At 40.4% G+C, this 19520-nt stretch overlaps 1 long non-coding RNA gene across 2 annotated transcripts; it reads left to right on the top strand.

Moving 5' to 3' along the window:
• The first annotated feature begins 795 nt into the window (after window positions 1-795).
• On the top strand, window positions 796-7131 carry LOC111250144 (uncharacterized). Of its 2 annotated transcripts, none has more exons than XR_015326438.1 (2): window positions 796-1377; window positions 6298-7118. It is a non-coding gene; the product is annotated as an uncharacterized LOC111250144 (long non-coding RNA). The 2 variants fall into 2 exon arrangements; XR_002673200.2 differs by lacking the exon at window positions 796-1377 and adding an exon at window positions 2022-3314 and having other exon boundaries at window positions 6298-7131.
• The last annotated feature ends 12389 nt before the right edge of the window (window positions 7132-19520 follow it).

Below are 19520 nucleotides of genomic sequence, written 5' to 3'. Positions count from 1 at the left end.
ATTTCTAACCCGAGCTTAAATGATGTAGTTAGCCTTTGAATGAACGTGCAATGAGTACTGAAGCTGGTTATTTCTTCATTTTTCAACCCCTATGTGCTTTTGCGTAACAACCAGCTCTGTGGGCGATTGAGCTATTGTCCATTCAAGCGTGTAATTTGCAACATAACATGAATGAACTAAAGAGGGTGGAAGTACGGCTTGTTACTAAATCGCCGTTCCTGTCAGATTTCTCATTAAAGTCATGCTTTTAAGAGGATTATCGGTCAAGGAGCGGTACGATAGGCTAGGCGTGGATTTCGTAGGAGGTGCGCGTCTGGTTCACACCCTACGCCAGCTGATGGCGGCCCGTCTTCGACAAAATCTAAATAAAAAGGCGCGATAACTCGGTCTGATCGTTCACAGTCTAATGTCTGCCAGCAGACGAAAGCCAAGAACTTGCGTTCAGGTAGGGTAGCTCGATATGCTACGTCCCGGCGAATTATACATAGATATATTACGTCCTTCGGGATGCAAGATGTCGGAAATTCGTCTGGTATTGCCAGCGCGCGTTCGACTGTGCCAAATATGAAACTAGCAAATACGACCTTGCTATCAGCACGTATCATACTGTTTCGAAGTTACTGGACATAACGAAAAAAGCAATAGATACAAATCCATGTAGAATACCTGTCCGTATATTATAGTACCTAGCATGAAAGGAAAACCTATCGTGTCTGTTAAATGCGACATGTCTTCGAAATACGCAGAGAGAGATTATCAGTAATGCGTCAATACGAGCACAGTTTAAACAAGAACGATGTGGCAATTATGTGTTGCCCCACAATCTACAAATGGCAAATCTTTCTATTGACACCGCCTTTAATCTGACGCCTACTCCGACGACGAGTTTAGGTCCTCACTCTCGGCACGGTATAAAGCCTAACTGCAATCTCCATTTCTCTCGATATATGTGACTTTGCTTTTGTCGTATGGCAGCAGTGTGCTAATGCGTTGGCCGTGTTTCGGCATCTCTAACAAATACACATACGATAAAGGATGTTAAGTTCAATAGTGTACAGTAAAATTTAAGGTCTAGCAAAAGGTAAACACTTTAGCCTACCATGCGTCTCCTTATCGTCATCGCAGCGATTGGTTTAAGCATTAGGATTGACGAAGCAGCGCCCCATCCTGCTTCGAAGAGTATTGATCCTTTGAGGTCAGAGATCTGTTTACGATTTGCTAGGTACACGAAACTATACCGAGCCTTTCAGTGTTACCGCCGAAATGACTCCTCAATTGGTGACAGTATTCAGCGCTGTGGATCGAGGCTTATCAACTTCGCTGAAATGGTTTGCGAAAAGTTCGGTGGTCTTTATGTCGAGCCTTTACGCCGTCAAGGTAATCAACTATGTGTACTTTATGCGTTAGTTAACTGTATTTAAATCGTTCTCCTTTATAGGACTCCTAACGTAGGTGAAACGTGTCGTGAGAAAGTATCGTATAAACACAGCCCAGACAAGCGAAAGTTAACCACAGCTGTTTGATAATAATCATCAATAATAAAAGTTCAGTGCATCTATTCGCGAATCTGATACATCTAATCCTCAATACGATACAGACTTTTGGTATACTTACGGAACTTAAGTTTTCAAATTTTCGTGAAAAAAAATTATGGCATAAAACGTGTCATATGGCACCGAACGTTTTGCACCACATTTTTTTTATTATTATTGTACCATCACCACAGTTGTTAGTAACATCCAAAAATGTTTATAGTTTTGTTTGCAAATTATGTGTTTAACATCTTATTTACATACTTCAGAATCTTTCATAAAATCCTTTCGGTAAATTCGGTGGCCAGATCTTGACCAGAACTACCGACTGATAGTAAACGGCAAGTGGGAACAACAGCAACAACAACAACAAAAAAAACGATTCAAACGTGGTAGCGCAGCGGCTAATGCGACCGATGATGGCCGTAAGCAGAACAGAGACATCTGACGGAATGAACTGCAAGCAATCGTTTAGCGTCAAGGAGCAGTCTTTTCGAGGTAGAGGTCATTCGGAAGCTATGCAGCTTGTGCCATAGTCCTCACCGATATATTCTAAAATAGCCACTTCCCTATATGGGTAGTGTGTAATACAGCTCGGGCAGCAACAGAGCCTTGTAAACAAGCAGAAGGCCTTCACTTGGCGCGCTAATCTCCTTGAATCTCCTCAATGCCGCAATAATGATATAGCACGTACACGTTCGGACCGTGAAGTGATACCGAAACAGTTAATAGCACTGGACAACGAAGTCGAAGTATCATTAAATATGACGTGTCGTACATCGATGAATCTTTCGAGTAAATGAAACGGTGTATTTCTCATTTTATGGGCACTAGCAGCAAAACTTATACTTAAGATCAGTCCGTACGTCGTCAATAACCCTGGTTAACTGATGGTATGAAGAAGCATGGGAGCTAGCGATGATGTGAGAAGAACGAAAATCGCTTGAGAACCAAACTTTGAGATATTACGATGTGTGCTTCTCACCACGCGGGATCAATGTGACCAACCTTTACTGCAAGTCATCTTCTCGAATTAATCGATGGTAATCGGTGCGCAATCTTAAATATTGGCAGGCAGACTGAGGAATTGAAGAAGTTGGAGGCATCCGCACTGCCTGGAAACACATCAAGACAGACCTACCTACCTCGTCTGCTCAGTCGAATAAAACCTCGAAAAACAAAAGTGAATTAGTAAAAAAATGTTTGGTACCTTTAAAACCCGCCAAGTCTGCCAATCACGAACTGAGCGAAAAACATGAACAGGTGGTCCACAGAAGATATTGGACGGTAGTTAGCACCCCGGATTTGTCCTTTATTCTGAGATGGAAAAGTAAATTTCGGGTCCTTCAATCCCAGGAAGGACCCGGCCGGAGCACATGCGAAGAGATATGTTGTTCTACGATATGCTGACTATACTGTTTACAAGTTTACAACGGATCGTTCAGAACATTAGCAGTTTCGTAGCACCATCAATTTCGCCTCTAGTTTCCGGAGTCATGTGGATGTTAAGCACGCTAACGGAATCTAGCTCGGTTCATCTATCAAATCTATGTCATCTTTGTCCGAACGTGAACACGGACATTGGAAGTGGTAACAGTGATAGAGCTAACGGTTGCAACATGTCTGTTAAGTTCATCAGCTATCCCCATGAGGATTCTATGTCTAAAATTCAGAGAAAACCGTTTCTCTACTAAAAGACTCTCCAATAAATCTTTACAAATACCGAAAATCGACGCTATTTGTACAACTTGTTGATATTGTGCCCAAGCCGACATGATTCAGGTAAGAATTCAGACTTGTTTGGCTCGCAAACTGAACTCTCATCTTCAGACATAGCGGAAATATATCATATTTGTAATAAATCTGACTACGGAATGCTTTGGAAAAAAACAGAGTTAAAATCTTCTGCACCGTAGACTGGAAGCCTGCAATATTCTACGCTCGACCCGTAAGCAAGTCTGCAAATGACCTGTCAAATAGCCTGGTGAGCATGGGCTCTGGCGCAGGTCTGCTTGAAAGCGACGAAGGGCTCCTCTCATGCATAATAACAACGGGCAATTTGTCAAAGAAAAGTGATGTTAAAACCGCAGAGGGAGCGCATGGAGCTTGTCACACTTTGTCACAACTGTGGTCATCACGAGTCCTTGAAGATGGATGAGTTAGTTCAATTGTCATAAACGTAGCGACAGTCTCTGGGGAACGCCATATCATCTTCTTCATACCGAAAGGATTTACGCTCAAACCATTTAAAAACAAGCAAGTGAGAATATAACTCGTACAAACAACCTCATTAAGAGCATCAAGCTACTACGAAGAAAATAATTGAAGTAAAAACCATGCAGTCGTTGAAGTCTGAATTTATCTTCATTTGTAGACGGAATGTCTGAACGTTCGCTGCTTTTTTTTTCTGTTGAAAGTGTGGTACAACCTGACTCTACGGAGATTTCCATTTTGCCACCAGGACTTGCCGATCCATGGTCACAGGCGAAGAAACTAAAGCAAGAAATATTACAGCTGGTATAATCAACGCTTTCGAACCATGATCGGCTTACAGCACTTACAATATCAAGTCTAAACCCCCCATCTTCGACGAAAGCACTTTGTTGTCGAAATCACAAAGTTGTGCTGACTTAGAAAGCCAGCATAGATCTTTTTGTCCCAGAAGTAATTACTAACGATTTACAAAATATCATGAGATATTAGAGTTGAATGTTTTAATTATACTGAATTTGTTTATTACGAACCAGACAAAAGTGACTATAGTTTCGCGCTGATGTTAAGTATGATGGCCATCAATGGATTGACGGCATCCACAAGGTCTTACATCCATTTGGCAGCGTTAGGACACGCTGCTTTAAAAACTCTAAGGGCTGTGTCTACAGATATGCTCATAAGTTTCATGTTTTTGTAAATTTTACTATCTAAGTTGACTATGTAATTTTACTACGATTTATCCGATGCCCGAGACACTTAATGATTTTCCTCACACCGATAAAACGGATTTCGGTGAAATGGAAACAAAAACGACAAAATTTTTCTTAGTTTGTTTCCCGTTGAGATCCCAACTTTAACAGTTCTCACTGTGGCGGTATACGACTTGTGTTGGACAGCTAAGCTAGACGGATCTGTCAAGGTGTTCAGTTGGGCTTCTGATGAAGGTGGGTCAGCCATTTTGACAGTGGATGGTTGAATCCCATTTGTTGGGAGAGTCAAAATTCTACCCACGTCTTCCGTGTTTTACTTTCATACGATTAAAGTGGACAGAGTGATGAAGCTACAGAATGAGCTTGTTTACAGTTAACAGGTTTAGGTGCACTCCCACAACTGACAGCCATGTAACCGGACTGATCAGACTTCTTACAATCATTCTGCTTCGGGGTACCGCAGGCACGTGACCTACCTTTTCCGCGTATAGAAAGAGATCGGCGCTCCATCACACATTGTGATCTTGTGATTTTTTCTATGCCAGAAATATTTTACTCAGCCAATGTTGCCGAACCGTAGAAGAACGTTGTACGCTAAAGTTCTAAAAAATTAACTTCCAGCTACTTCTTCGGAACTATTTGAAGTTGACAAGATCGTCTTCTGCTTTATTTGTATTACTAGTCCCGCCACCCTTATGTGCCAGTGACGAAATTATGTATTGACTCGGATGCAGAAAATTATATAATTTTCTTCGCATCCTCTAACGTGTCCGTTCATAAATAAATCAAACAGAATCTGGACTCTAGCGTGGAATAAAAGTATACTCTAAAGACGTTATTTCGTAGTGACAACAGATTTGCCCAAACCCGCCTGATGGTGTTGTTATTTTTCCAAGGATCTTGTATACCCCTTGCGCCGCCATAACAGAAAATAGTCCCTCTGGGACCTTAACGACCTGTCCAGGAATTGTATATATTTGGAAATTTGCTTTTCCTGTTTTGTTCGCTTTGGTCATGCGGACCACGTAATTTAGCCCTTCGTTAGTGTCAAAGGTTAGCCGCCGTCTGCGCACTTGTTCTCTTGAGCCCTATCTGATTGTACTGGCACGCTTCAGTACCGTTGTTCTCTAACAGAGAAACAGTAGGGCAAAACGCTAGTTAATCTGCCAATTTTGCTGCCTTATGTTTTTCCTTAAGTCTTTGTCAGCCTCAGCGGGAGCCTTGGTTATTAGCACGGTCTTAGTACAAGTGGTTTCTTGGGGCGTTGCCGCCCCTCTACGGGCCCATAGTTGATGCGGAAGAGCGAACACCTGCCGGATATGCACCCACACTGCACAACCGGCCGAATCCTCCACTCAAACTATACCCATGATCTGGCAATACCCTCACAGTGTGGCAACAGATGCCCCCCGAGACCGAATATCCGCGATTTCCAGTTTCAGCATTCAAGCATATAACGCTTCGAACAATAATTAGGGGTGCCGATTCACTAGGAGCAGCGGACAACGGGCAGCCATTGCTAATTTTAGTACGGAATCCGCGACTACCACGTTGGAAAGTTCGACCCTCTACGACACATGATTTTCGACCCTTCATGATAATACGACTTTCTGCACAGTTAGTTATCTTCCACCGATGTTTGTTACGTTAGATCAAGTTCGAATCGAATCATACCATTACACAGATTAGTTGATCAGTCCCGCAAAGCGTTGTATTTTAGTAACGAGGAATACAGCGTATGTGTATACGTATGCGTAGACAGTACAGCAGAAACAAACAACTAACGGTAAATTTTTATCGGTAGATAATTTTCATTTCGATTTCTGCCCATACGTTTGCAGAACCATGGGGTGGTACAACAACTGATCCATCTACCGCCGTCACCGTTCCGACATCTGCTTCCACCTCTCATGCAATATGTCGCCACCGGAAACAAAGCCTTGTATGTGAATGCTGCAAATTAGGCCCATGTAACATTCGCGAAATCCTTAGCTACTGCAACAATCCACCCTCAGACGCAGAAAAACGAATCTATCAAACCGACATAATGGGCCTCTTCTCATAGCTTCGCCGGTCAATGTGGTTATGATTATGGCGGAAATCATATATTTACTATTTGGAGAAAACGCTGTAAGTAAACCGACCGATTTCTGAAACGGGTTTTTCAGCACGGATCAGCATACATTTTTATGTTTAGTCATTCGTCAAAATGATGAGCTTTTAAAAGTAAAAGATAGAACCTCTTGAACGCGTTGTAGGACACTGTGAACCGCAAACCAAGGCTCATAAGTGCTTTGATGGTTTCCGTCTAAATAATGGTCTGGCTGATATCGGTTTTATGGGTACAAGGAGAAAATTACTCATCTGAAGAGGAATGTATTTGATTAAGAAACAATGTTTAATTGATAAAGGTGAACATAATACTCATGACGAGTATTAGGGTTGAAATATTACCGAAGAGTTTCGAAGTGTTTCTAATTCTGCGTAAATTGTAAACGAATAATAACAATCGAATTGGATGGTTAACGTCCTTTCAGTTATAATTAGGTGCAACCTAGGCATGCGCAGCTTATATTTCCACGCTCTGACCTGTGTCTGAAATAAACAAAAAAATATACTCATATATCGAGAATCGGTTAAACCGGTTAAGTCATAAAATGCAGTATTTTCACTCTTTGCCAGTTCCTCTCTGTTTTTTTTTTTTCTATACCGTATATTTTTCATAAAACGTCCAACATGTGTTCTCTAGGTAGATCATCGAAGTAATTTACTAACCTAACCTAACCTAACCTAACTAGTTGATCTGTTTTTCGTCAAAATATTAGCTCGCTAGAGATGGGCCTGGATAACCCAACGCATTCAGAAGTGATCTTACAGGCATTAAGGTTAGCTTTAATCATGCGCTCGTGTCAATACACTTTTTCTAGGATAGATTCAGTGTGAAAATGTTATCTAACTATACTTTCAGACGCCTATACGAAATGGAAAGTAATTCAGATAAACAATAACTTCACAAATGACACTCTACGTCGTTCGAAAACATCTGGGGCCAGATTTCTGAAGTTGTAACTAAAGGCAAGTTGCTATTACATCAGTTGGCCCACTATCGTGGCTACCTACGATAGGGTCATACATGTTTCAATAAGTTAGAATCAATTCGTAAAAAAATTCCAGGCTCACTTAGCTAACACTAGGTTCTTCAATCTGGGATCCTGTATTTTTGTATGATCGATCACCTAAAAAAATGCGTAACAGCAGCGAGGATCTATGATAAATTAAAATACGTTTTTCTCGTTTGTACTACGAATAATTAATCTGTAGATAGTTATCGTTATTGTTCCAATATCATTCTGATTACTGGCGGCGAGAAGTTATGTAACATAGGGAAACAGAGAAGTTTCCAAGTTACACTTGTTATTCTACACATTTAAAAAACACGTGTGAGTTGCGCAGGATGAAGACACCCATTTGTGGGTTGTTTTTCTGTAGAAACATTTGTAAGGTAAGGAGCATAACCGGAGGCGAATTTAAAGATCACGAATCTACTAGACATAGCAAAAATGGTAAAAAAGTTTTGAATATTTGCAATATCTAGACCCCATTGGGTTAGAGGTTATAGTAAGTAAAGGGTAAAAATTACACCTGGAATTCAACAGCGCACGAGGTTTACTGAAGTTCACCTTTCTCTATGATCTCACTATCAGTTATTAATCCGTTATAGCAAATTCGAGGGGTATCTGAAACGCATTTAGCGAAAATTGCCATCTACAACGGAAGCGTGGTAATCGTTATTTTACATAAAATAAATATAGACGACGTTCTACTTAAGGAAAATTGCGCTCAACACTTAAATGCAACTCTTTTAAACAACGTACACGTTCGGCATTGGGTGTAGCGCCTTGTTCTTTTCTAGATAACATAAAATAAAAAATCAGTAGGACATATAAAGCTCAAGGCTGGTAATGATGACAGTACAAGAGTTAGCTTGCCAAGCGTTACAATATTTATAACCTATTTAGTGAACTTAAGAAGCACAAAAGTTATTCAACTATACATACTTTTATCATAGCAGTTTCAACTTCAATACCGTCCTTTAAGTGTGGGCTAGCTTTGGTCGGGCTTACGTATTAAGATAAGACTATCAAAAGCATCTTCCTTCGGAATATTCCCTCAAGTTGACTCAGTATTTTGAAGACAGTACTTCATTTACTTGCATACGAAACGAACTACCGGTATGATTAACGTAAGTTGCGTAACGTCGAAGCACTCTAGGCTGCTCATACATTGAACCTAGTGATATCAGACCCAATCAGTTTCAACATCCTGTTTTTCCTTCAATGTACAAATCGATAGGTGCAAGTTAGTAAACCTTCTTGTTCAAACTCTTCAGAAAAGTATGAAGGCTTTAAACACATAGAGCTATTTCATCGACTCGGAACAAGCAAGAACACCTTCCAACCGGATACTCGCAGAAGCAACGTTGACATCTCAGTGTAATTGAGAAACTATCTTCATTTTCGATGTTAGCTGCCCCCCGAAGTACGTGAGACGGCTACTTAAAAACTAGAAAGGCGAACAATTTACTAGCATGCGCGAAAACCCTCCTCTTGGAATGATTTCTCAAAGGGGATTTCTCCCATTTCAACTTACTGATTGCTCTGTCACTCCTTTTCTAGTAAATCAATGCGATAAAATGAGAAAAGTGACGATATAGGACCATTACGTTGACGCCGTGGTTTATTGTCACTTGACGCATGAACTACACGGCGCCGAGGCAGTTAATCAGGTTGAACAATGAATACGACGAATTATCGGTGGTCCAGACTATCTAGTGAGTTTCCGTCTGGAGGCGGAGGAGAGGACAGGAACGCGATAGAGCACCAAAGTGAAAACGCTCTTGCGTCGCCTTCATGAGGTACCGTCGGCAGCGATCGTTATTACCTGCGACACGCACTAGCTGCTCACCCTGTTTTTTGTCTACTCTATTGACCAGACTACTCGAAGTTGTTTTATTCGTATTTTATCCAATAAGGGGATTTATCCTCTTCACTAAAACCCTTCTTGTAAGTTTACCCGTAGAGTTGTTTTGTTCCTAGGGGCGTATTTAAGCTGGAACGAAGTACCACAACCTCTATTGAATACTGTTGACTCGGAAGTAAAATAAGGAGTTACCTATTTTCCGTATCCGTTACCTGGCAAACAAACCAGATGATTTATTTTCTTGCGGAACATCGAGTTATGATTATGAACATCCCCTCTTTAGACCACTGAATGATTTTTAGCTTCAGCTACGCCGGCTGCAGAAACTGCAAGAACATATTTCTCAATGTATGACAGCTTCTAACAGGCGATTACGTACGACTGCAGAAGCTTGGACTTCATTTCCATCCTGACGGACGCGACTACATCAGCACGGCAGTCGTTGGAAGACTGTTGATTTTCAAACCAGACTCTCGGATAGTCCAAATGTAAATCAGACGTTTGTTTGAAGCGTAGACCGCTGCCAGGGGTCAATGCTGGCAGTAGGTCAGACAAGCAAATTTAATCATGGTCCATTTCGACCTCGAATTTAATAATCGGCAAAAATTTATACAAGAATTACTTTAGCAACCAAACCGCGCTACACTATCAAGTGGTACAAGAACTGACGATCAATATCGTAACTGACTACCTGCTTGCTCTAATTATATTGGACAGCCCTTATACGCCGAATCAGATGTTGAACACATCGGAATTATGTCAGACACCAGCCTCGTACGAATGGGTGCATTGTTTTCATTACGATTATGGTCTTTCGTTGTCACAACAAATCCTATCAAAATGTACGTATTTCACGTTTTTGGTTGTTTATGTTAATTTCAAGTCATTTCTCAAAGTTCTTGTAACAAATGCAAAGGTTAAGCGTCACCTATCTACCAAGCTGGTCCGCTTTCATGGTCAAGCAAAGTCTAATTAATGGGCATTAGGATCATGTACAACAGTACTATGCCCCATTGCAAATTGCACGGGGGTTAAGATAAATGATCTCTGAGACAATCACATAACTATATTTACCATTCAAGTACAAAATGCATCTTTAACCACGACGGAACCTTCTACCGATCTAATCTATAGTCAAATTAGTTGCGTCCTGAAGGCTCCGGGATTTTCATTAGATTGTCCTATCGGCAATAGGAAAATTTCTTCCTGTTAATTTTCATTTAACGTAAATTTTCATCGCATTTTTTGCTAGTACAGTCGACAGTGTCATCCGTTCGTTGCTTGTTTAATTTTATCATTCTTTTCACCGCATGTTAATTACGTAGCGTCTTCTCATTGTGATTCATCCGAACGCCTCTACCTGATGACAGTATTCAACTTCGCGACGATCGTCCGAAAGTAATATAATAAAGCTGCGTACGGACTATGAAGGAATCGTTCGCAGAAGGAAACTCGTCATACGAAAAGAAGATTGTAAGAAGATTACTTAAACTGAGAACGTCATATCCACAAAGGGTAGTGAAGGGAGCGACGGTTAGAATCAACAATCAGTCGTTGCTTCATGTGATCTGACTAGACATTATAAAGGGGAGACCAGCGACGTTTCGTGGCGTGGCGAGCGATAATTGTAAGTTTATAAAATTAGCGCCACAACAAAGAGCCCACTCGAGTTCCCACCAACTTCTGAATGACTCGGTATCCTATAACAAGTCAGCTTATTGTCTGTGTTATACGACTCGCTGATCTCTAACGGAACATGGACGATACGGTGAAAATTTCTGTTTGCGAGCTTCAGCGACACTTAGTTCCGAACGAGTACCAAGGTTGCGCGTCATTTGCCCTCGAACAACGCGTACGATTTCGTTACCGTACTGAGGCTATGTATCTATAAATGTCAAAAACGATGCCAGACAGTCATATCCCTGCCGTGTCAACTGGCGACACCTGCATAGCTAGCAGAAGCTAGCGCGTCATAACCCGATGCGCCATACTTATTGTGGTTTTGAAATGCAATGCAATGAAACATCTTAATATACATAACATTACTGCAATCAATAGGAAATAAACGCGGCTTTTTTTCTTCAAGCGAAATATATTCTAGTGTCTTTCTTTATGTGTTCATTGGTTATTTAATTAAGTATGGCTCAAAATGCAGGCCATCGATAGAAAGCACTAAATATTGATATTGTTATAACATAGATAAATTAAGGTTTGACCGCTCGTGTCCATGTGGATCGTTCCAACATATCGTACGAGCTATTGACGGAGGTTTTGCATGATGTTTGTCCGCGCTCTGTTCTGGTGATCGCGTCACCTCAGTCCTCCTGTAAGCGTACACGATCGTGTCTGAATGAAGCACATTTAACGTGCACGCACAGTAACAACGGGACCTTTCGAACCACCTATTCATTTAACTGATTTTGTGCATTCAGCTAATACATCTTTGGTGCTTACTCTATTGCCTTGCATTAGTTAAGAACACTGTAGATCGAACCTACGGGTAGCTGCGAAAGTCTGCTTTTTACTCATGATAACCTAGCAAGTTGTACATAGCTGATTTTTATTGAACGAAAATTGTCGCCATTGACAAATATGCGTCTTCGAAATCGATCAAAGAAAGCATGAGTCCCCCGTTTAGAGAATTGTTCATTTTGACACCTAAAAGATAAGGATTAGATGTTTTGAATTTGGTGCTCGGCGGGGGGAAACCTAGCTATCAACAGCGTTTCGAAATGTCAGAATCAGCTTGCCGGGTGCCCTGTATGGTAACTATATCGTAGTCCGCCAGACCTAAAATAGCGACTCTTAGTGCTGCAAGTTAAACGAGTCAGTGAATCCTTCATGAATGCTAGTTGACTGATAGACTGGCATCGCCAGAGACCAGCTTAGGAAGCCTCCAGAAAAGCACCAAACGCATCACATGGTAACAACGAAATCACATTATTATGCTTTACTATGTACGTACTTTTTCAGTCTCAGTTAAAGAAAATAAACGTTCTTATGTGCCGGTATCACTGATAGCTTTTACTGCGACGTTCCCGTAAAGTTATGCACCGATAACTGTAACTTTGCTCACTAGGCTATAGTAGTTTCAGCGTGATCTGGCCTAGCCCACCAGGGATAGGAAGTGTTATAAATAGATATTTAGAGTATTTGCATGGAACTTATACTAACGGTTAGCTTTGAACCCGTCGCTTTTGCTTTACTTTATTGGCCTGAAATACAGCTTCAATGGCCCGACTTAGTACTGCGGAAACAGGCATTAACATACCATTCTTAACATACCATGCATGCTATGCATGGCATGCGTGCATACCATAGAAGCGTACCGCAAGACTCACTATCCTCAGCTGGTTCTGCTAAAATCCGCCTTTTCTGGTCCTTCCTATGCTACCTATAGGTTAGTAAACATTCTCATATAAGCGTTACTATGTGAATAATGAGCGAAAAAAGACATAACCAAGCCGCAAAATTATTTTTTTTGTTTGCTTTATCAAAAATCAAATTTCAAATAAGTAAATTTACTTGCTATCTCGTCTCTCCGTGCGCTTCACGATGGCTCGTCTCATAACTATAATGTTACGTTATTGTGTAAGGTATTCGAACAACAGCGGAATTGGTTGTACATCATGCAGGCTTCAGTGCCGAAAATGACAACGTTTTCGAGACAGTTCCCGTCTTTGTTGTCGATTTTTTTCTACCTTTTTTTTTTTACGTTTTCGCAAGCTGAGGTCGTCGGGCGCAAGTACGCAATCGCACCCGATTGCTGTCTGGAGTTAATGCTAATGTGTAAATAAATGGCCGATATTTACATTGGCTTACTGACTGCTATTGTTATTTTTATATAATATTTTTTGGAAAAACTTGACTTTAAAGCTAAATAGACCACCTCACCAAAAGCGTATCGCATATCGATAGAAATAGTTATAACGCGAAGACAGCAATTCGTTCAAATGTAGCGCGCCAAGCAAAGATGTCCACCATCCTCAGCAGCTTCTATGCCACCAAGTGCATTTACTTCAGCAGCCGATTTTCCGAGTAAACATACAATCCAAGAAGGCAGGCCCGAAACCAGGCAAAGATGCGTAAATGCTGGAAAGCGCCACAGATCTTAGAGTTGCCAACTTTTGAAATATGATAATTAGGATGGACAAAGGACAACACATCGAACATAACATTCTACCTGCGGTCCAAAAATTCACTTACATCTCTACTACAATACAGGCGCAGGAACGTTCGAGGGTAAAAAATGTATTCAATTTAGGACTAGTTAAGATAAGACAAACGCAGACATAATTGGAGCGTAAACATTTTCCAGCGTTCACTCGGCTAAAACGATCTATTGCGATATTATTATTGTGCAATTAGAATAGATTTTAGCGAACGAGCAGTTGAAATGGTTGATGGCAGGTAGTCCTCAAGGTCACATTGAAATTTCGCGCTGACATCCCACCTTCACTTCGTCGATCTTTTTTCAAAGCATTTCCCTATTTAGTTGCGCGCATTCTAGATGTAAATTAACAGGAACTAATGTTTTCCTATGCTCTATTTTACCACTTAAACAATGATCGGGCTTGGACCGGTATCGTCTGGTCTAGTAACCGTTTATTGAACTAGAATATATCGTAGATAATTTCTATTGGCTTGTTCATTTTAGGATAGCTGAAATCAGCCAACTCTAACAAACCAGCGTTTCTCTACCTATTCGTTTAATAATAGTGTAATTAGATAATGGTTACTACGAAATAAATTGTAATCTCTTTTCACTTGATGATGATGATGAACGTGAGAGAAATTGATCGACGAGGGTTGTAGGTAAAATGGTTGGATTCTATAAGACTTACACCGCGCACTTATGTGAGGAGCTGCGAATCTTGTATTGGTATGCATTTGTTTCATACTCTATTAAATTTCAGCCATCGAAATAAATCTAATTTGAATAAGTGTGAAATCTTCGAGCTGCGAGCGCCATGTGGAGTATAAAAATATATATGAGGGACCGCTATTGTACCCTATTTATTAGGACAGTCAAAAGTTCTAGATTTATAGGGAAAACAACGTTAAGTATAACCGCATTGCCGACTTACTCGTGTCTATGCAAAAGTTATTTTATTCAGGTCACGTTACTATGCTATTGATCACATATAAGTCCCGTGCCTTACAATGATAATTCACCATCTATCGTATTCTTGATAAAAAACTATTCGAGCATATGAGTACGGTGAAATTTCTTTAGAAATTTTATTATGAGGCAATGTAACATAAAAAAGACATCGTTGTCTGGGTGACGGTTTAGAGTTGCCGTTTGAACGAGGCCAATTTGTAGTAATGAAAAAAGTATTACTCCTTATCAACTTTTTAAACAAGTTAAGTACCGCAGGAACTTTACAAGGCTTCCTGGCGGTCACGGTATGTTTCCTGTTGTTGCGACGGCCATGATTTTATAATTTGAAAAGAGAAAAAACGTTCTAAATTGTAAAGTAAGGCTTGAACTAATTCGAATACCGCCGTCTGACACAACGGCTGTGAAACCTGCAAAACTACAATATCTACCTAAACATGCCAAGGTACAATGATATAATTATGGCGCCTTTTGGAAGAAAATATCTACAATAAGGTTTCACTAAGCTAAAAGAATTATGGAGGAAATTAAAGGATAGCGAAGAAAGAAGATGTCCGTCTCAGTATCGATAATATCGGTATACGTATGCCGATGAGTACGACCTCTGCGAGGTGTGGAACATTTGAAAACCAGATTGTTCGTAACATTGTGGAAATTAACTATAAGAATAACTTTACCTTTAAATAATTATGCCTCGTTTTCGTTTTGTTTGTTATTTTTGCCATAGGCCAGGGGTCGTGGACGATGAATGTTTTAGGCGCTTTTCAATGTATTATGCTCAAAAAGTATAATGACATTAATATTGTTCAGACCTAACAGCGCGTTGTGCACATACCGGAAACTGCGTGTCTGTAACTTTTCGGCCTAGCCACGGTGACCATCGAGCCTACTAACTTACCCCTAAAAAGTTCGTCTCTATGCTTATATATAACTTGTTTAGCCAGTATGGGTGCATTCCAGTGACTCCAATCTTATATCCGACGACGGGCTTTGCGTGCACGAACTTGAATGCACTATAGTCTGAAACATACTGAAATTGGCAGTACGGGCAGTACCATTCTAACAAAATTGCAGATAGAAATTAAACAAAACCATCAAGACGAATAAAAGGCACAATATCGTTCCTTCAAATTGATGTTAAATAGATATTTACAAATTAAAGAATATCTCTGGTACTAACGGATAACGGACGGAGAGCAAATTTTTCGTAGTGTTCACCAGATCCCTGATATAATATTGCTAGTATCAGTCGTTGACTGAAATCTGACTGAAACGTAGAAATCTGTTCACGCGACATGAAATTGTCCATCATAATTATAATAACAAGCAAAGGAGTCATCGCCGATTGAGCCCGTTAGAAAGGCGGAACTGCTTCAAGCCTCTGCTAGCTAGGAGGTTTTTTCACGTTTATTTCTGAGATGATCTCTGTTTTAGGACGCATCTCAAAGCAGTCTCAACACAACCGCATACAATTTTATTCTTACGTACGAATATCTACTTGAACGATTTTTGTCATAAGCCGTTATCGTTTTTTTATTTGCAAAAAAAAAAAAAAAAAAAAAGGAAACATCATATCTCATCACGGTCATCAACTTGAGCATGTTTTGAAGAAAACAGACATGTGCTGAGTTTACTAGTGTATTACAAATTAGAAGGAATGATATAGTAATAGTCACTGCTAACTCATCAACGGTAAAAATCCGTAGTCCACATATTCTACGCGCAAATACGGATTCCAACAATACATCAAAACGAACACACGCGCTTAATGCGTTCTGCACATGAGAATATCAGAAGTCGACTTCTGAAGGTATTTTGAACAGTAATCTTTACTGAAGTTCACTGTATTTAAGTGTGAAGCCTAGAGCTTAGATACTAGTTAAGGACGTTCTTGGTCATACGCTTACATACACAGAGGAGTGGAGTAATCGAGCAACCCTTTTCAGGACTACTATGTGTATAGAGGAAGAACTTGAAAGTGCGAGTAAAAGTAGGCTTGAACAGAAGCGCTAGCAAGAACAGGACACGCCGGAAGATAAACAAAGGAAACAAGTCGTTTCTCCTATTTTCCAATAAAAAATCTGAAGCAATATTTCAAAACGATTCCAGGTCTCAGAAGGAACACAAAAAAGAATAGATGTTTTGTGAGTCCTATCGTGCCTTACATCATCGGAGTGCGCTTTCACTTGTCTACTGATAATTAAGAGAGTCCTACATTTGGGCTCACCAAATTAATTATAAGGAGCGATAGCTGCGAATGTTCCGCTCGTGCGTAAATGCTTTTGGCCCGTACCCATATAACAATAAATAAGACGCTAGAGAGACCCGATACGCCTGACCATAACACCTAAAGTCGATCGGGGTAATAATATTTTCCGCATTTCTCATGCACAAAAATCACTCGAGTTGCATTGAAACAGATCGCTGAACCTCACAAGTTCGACACTTATTATCTGTCAGCTTTTCTGCATTGCGCTCTACCATACAAGAACTAACAAATTAATTAACTTTCATCTAAATCGGGACGTAACAACCGATGCATTAGATAATTAAGTTCTAGACAATTAAACCTTGAATACGCTGTCAAGCGCACGATTCAACCTTTGAGCGGATCATGGGCACAGCACGTGTATGCTGGCGTTTAGCAGATAGATATATTTGTGTTTAGTATGCGAACGTACACATCGAGCTGCATGTATTGCATGTGTATGATATGTTCATGTACAAGTCGTTCCGCTGTTAGCGTACGCGCATCCCTTACGTACAGATGATTTTTCCGTTTCCGAAAAAGTGCAACGAATATCTTTACGCTAACTATAAGAAAGTATAATTTTCATCGTCGATTCAAATCATAGTCACTGAGAACCGAGTGAAGACTGTAACCATAGAGCAATTAGTTCAAATAATGAGCCACGAAAAGCTGTCCAAAGTAGTTTAACTAGAACAGGCTTAATTAGAGGATTCATGCAAGAGCCTACTGTGGAAGCGTATTCCCAGCAGGCGACGCTCCTTTACGTATGTCGTATCACAATCATTGTAAGGCTAAGAAATAAAGCGAAACAATTTGATGCAAAACAAGATGACACGCTTCAATTTGAAACGCAGTGTTGTAAGTGAAGATATTCGGTTGCCCCGGTAAACCTAAAACGATTTGAAGTTTAGCGGTGAAATAGTGAACGCCGCGCATAAGACTTCTTGAAAAGACACTCAGTAAATCAGAGTATTGTAGACTGTAGGTCGCATAAGGTCGTTTCTGCACATGGTCACCACTACCTATGCAACTTGCAAGGAGCTTTAGGAAATTCCAACGTACCAACGCGATCTTGTGTTCTACCTAATAGCAACATCATCGAAGTACGGTTATAAGAAGGAGTCGGACTCGAAAAGAATCAAGAACTCGAAATGAATGCAAACGCATTTCCCATAATTCCACGCATCGGGTTATGACTCTTTTGATGGAGGTGTCCACCAGGATCTGAGCAAACAGACCCGCGCACTCGCATTTGCGAACCGACCCCTTCAGGGACAAAGCAATCGACTGTTTCTGATTTTTTACCGATGCAAAGATTTGGAACGCTTATGAAACGGTCATAGCAGCGCCTGTTAGCTTGCTTACGATAGCAAAAATATTTGAAGGCTGTTGCAAGAACGAGATTTTGTAAGGCTGCCTATGATCTAGACAAGCGTTGGGTTCAACGCCTCTTCAACAGTCAGAGAATATACAATAATAATATATACAATAAACAGGGGTGAAATCATAGACTGACATAGTAGAATTTGGAGACGATGTCTCCTTCAGTGAGACACTACACCAGCTTACAACGATACTTTAACCCAGAAAAGGCTTCTCACAAATTATAGCCCTGTAGCACTCGGACGTGCCAATGCTAAGTCGCGGAAGCACGAAGAATACTATGGTAGAAGAGTGTATACGGTTTCAATCGGGAATTGAAAAAGTTATCAAAACAAGTGGCACTGAAATAGTCTTTTCGAGGTGCCCTGTTATCGATAAAAATATAAATCAGTATGGCGCTATCAGGTGGCAACATAACTTTGCGCAGACCTTCGTCTTTCCCGGACCTTTTTCTTATTTTGATTGAGGTTCGCGACTTCCAGCCTACGTCCACTGCTGTGTAACATCCAAGGGGTTTGTAGTAGATCAGCCTGCTCAGATTCAACGTAAACACGCTAGGAGTAGAGACGGAGGCCGACCAAAATCTAATTATTCCTTTCTCCGCCGCAAGGTATCAATATGTTATAGAAACTATCCCTTTTAGCGAAATTTAAACTATAAAGTTTCACGTCATCTTTTCTACTGTTTGTTTTCATTCCTTACATTTCGGATTCGTCAAACGGTTTCCTCATTGCTGTTACTGTTCATATAGCATAAAATAATATTTTCTGATTTATGACGATAACGCCGCATGGACGTAATTGATTAATAGATTTTGTATTATCTTGTATGCTGTATTATTAGGCAAAATTTGCATTGAGAATGTCCATTTACCTGATGCAAATATTGACGGACCTTCCGACGATATCACTCAAGCATTAGAAAGATCGTATATGTGACCGCTGGCAAATTGGCCGGCTTTTTTTTTTACCGTAACTTCATCCTCTCATAAATGCTTATCTTTTTTATCTACTATGAAAAAAGGCACTCTAATTAAATGCGCAAAGTATTTTGAAGGTAGGTGTGTATCAGCGGCTCCACGTGTCGAAAGTCCTTCTGTTACCGTGCGGCAGCCATGACTCTTCCAAGTGACTGCTAACGGAGCTCTTCACATTCGGTTGCGTCTTGGGCAAGCGTAGCGTCTTGTATTTATGTGATCTAGGTAAACGGTTTTTTGAATGGGTATATTTTGAGGCACGAACTTGTTTTAGAATAAGCAAATATAAAATTTCTTTAGGATTTTGCGTGCTTATACATTATTTCAATTTACAAAATAAATGTATAACTCA

The sequence above is a fragment of the Varroa destructor genome, unplaced genomic scaffold (genome assembly GCF_002443255.2).
Source record: "Varroa destructor unplaced genomic scaffold, Vdes_3.0 BEIS01000004.1, whole genome shotgun sequence".
In the NCBI taxonomy this organism is placed as follows: Eukaryota; Metazoa; Arthropoda; class Arachnida; order Mesostigmata; family Varroidae; genus Varroa; species Varroa destructor.
This window is presented reverse-complemented; position numbering and strand designations above follow the sequence as displayed.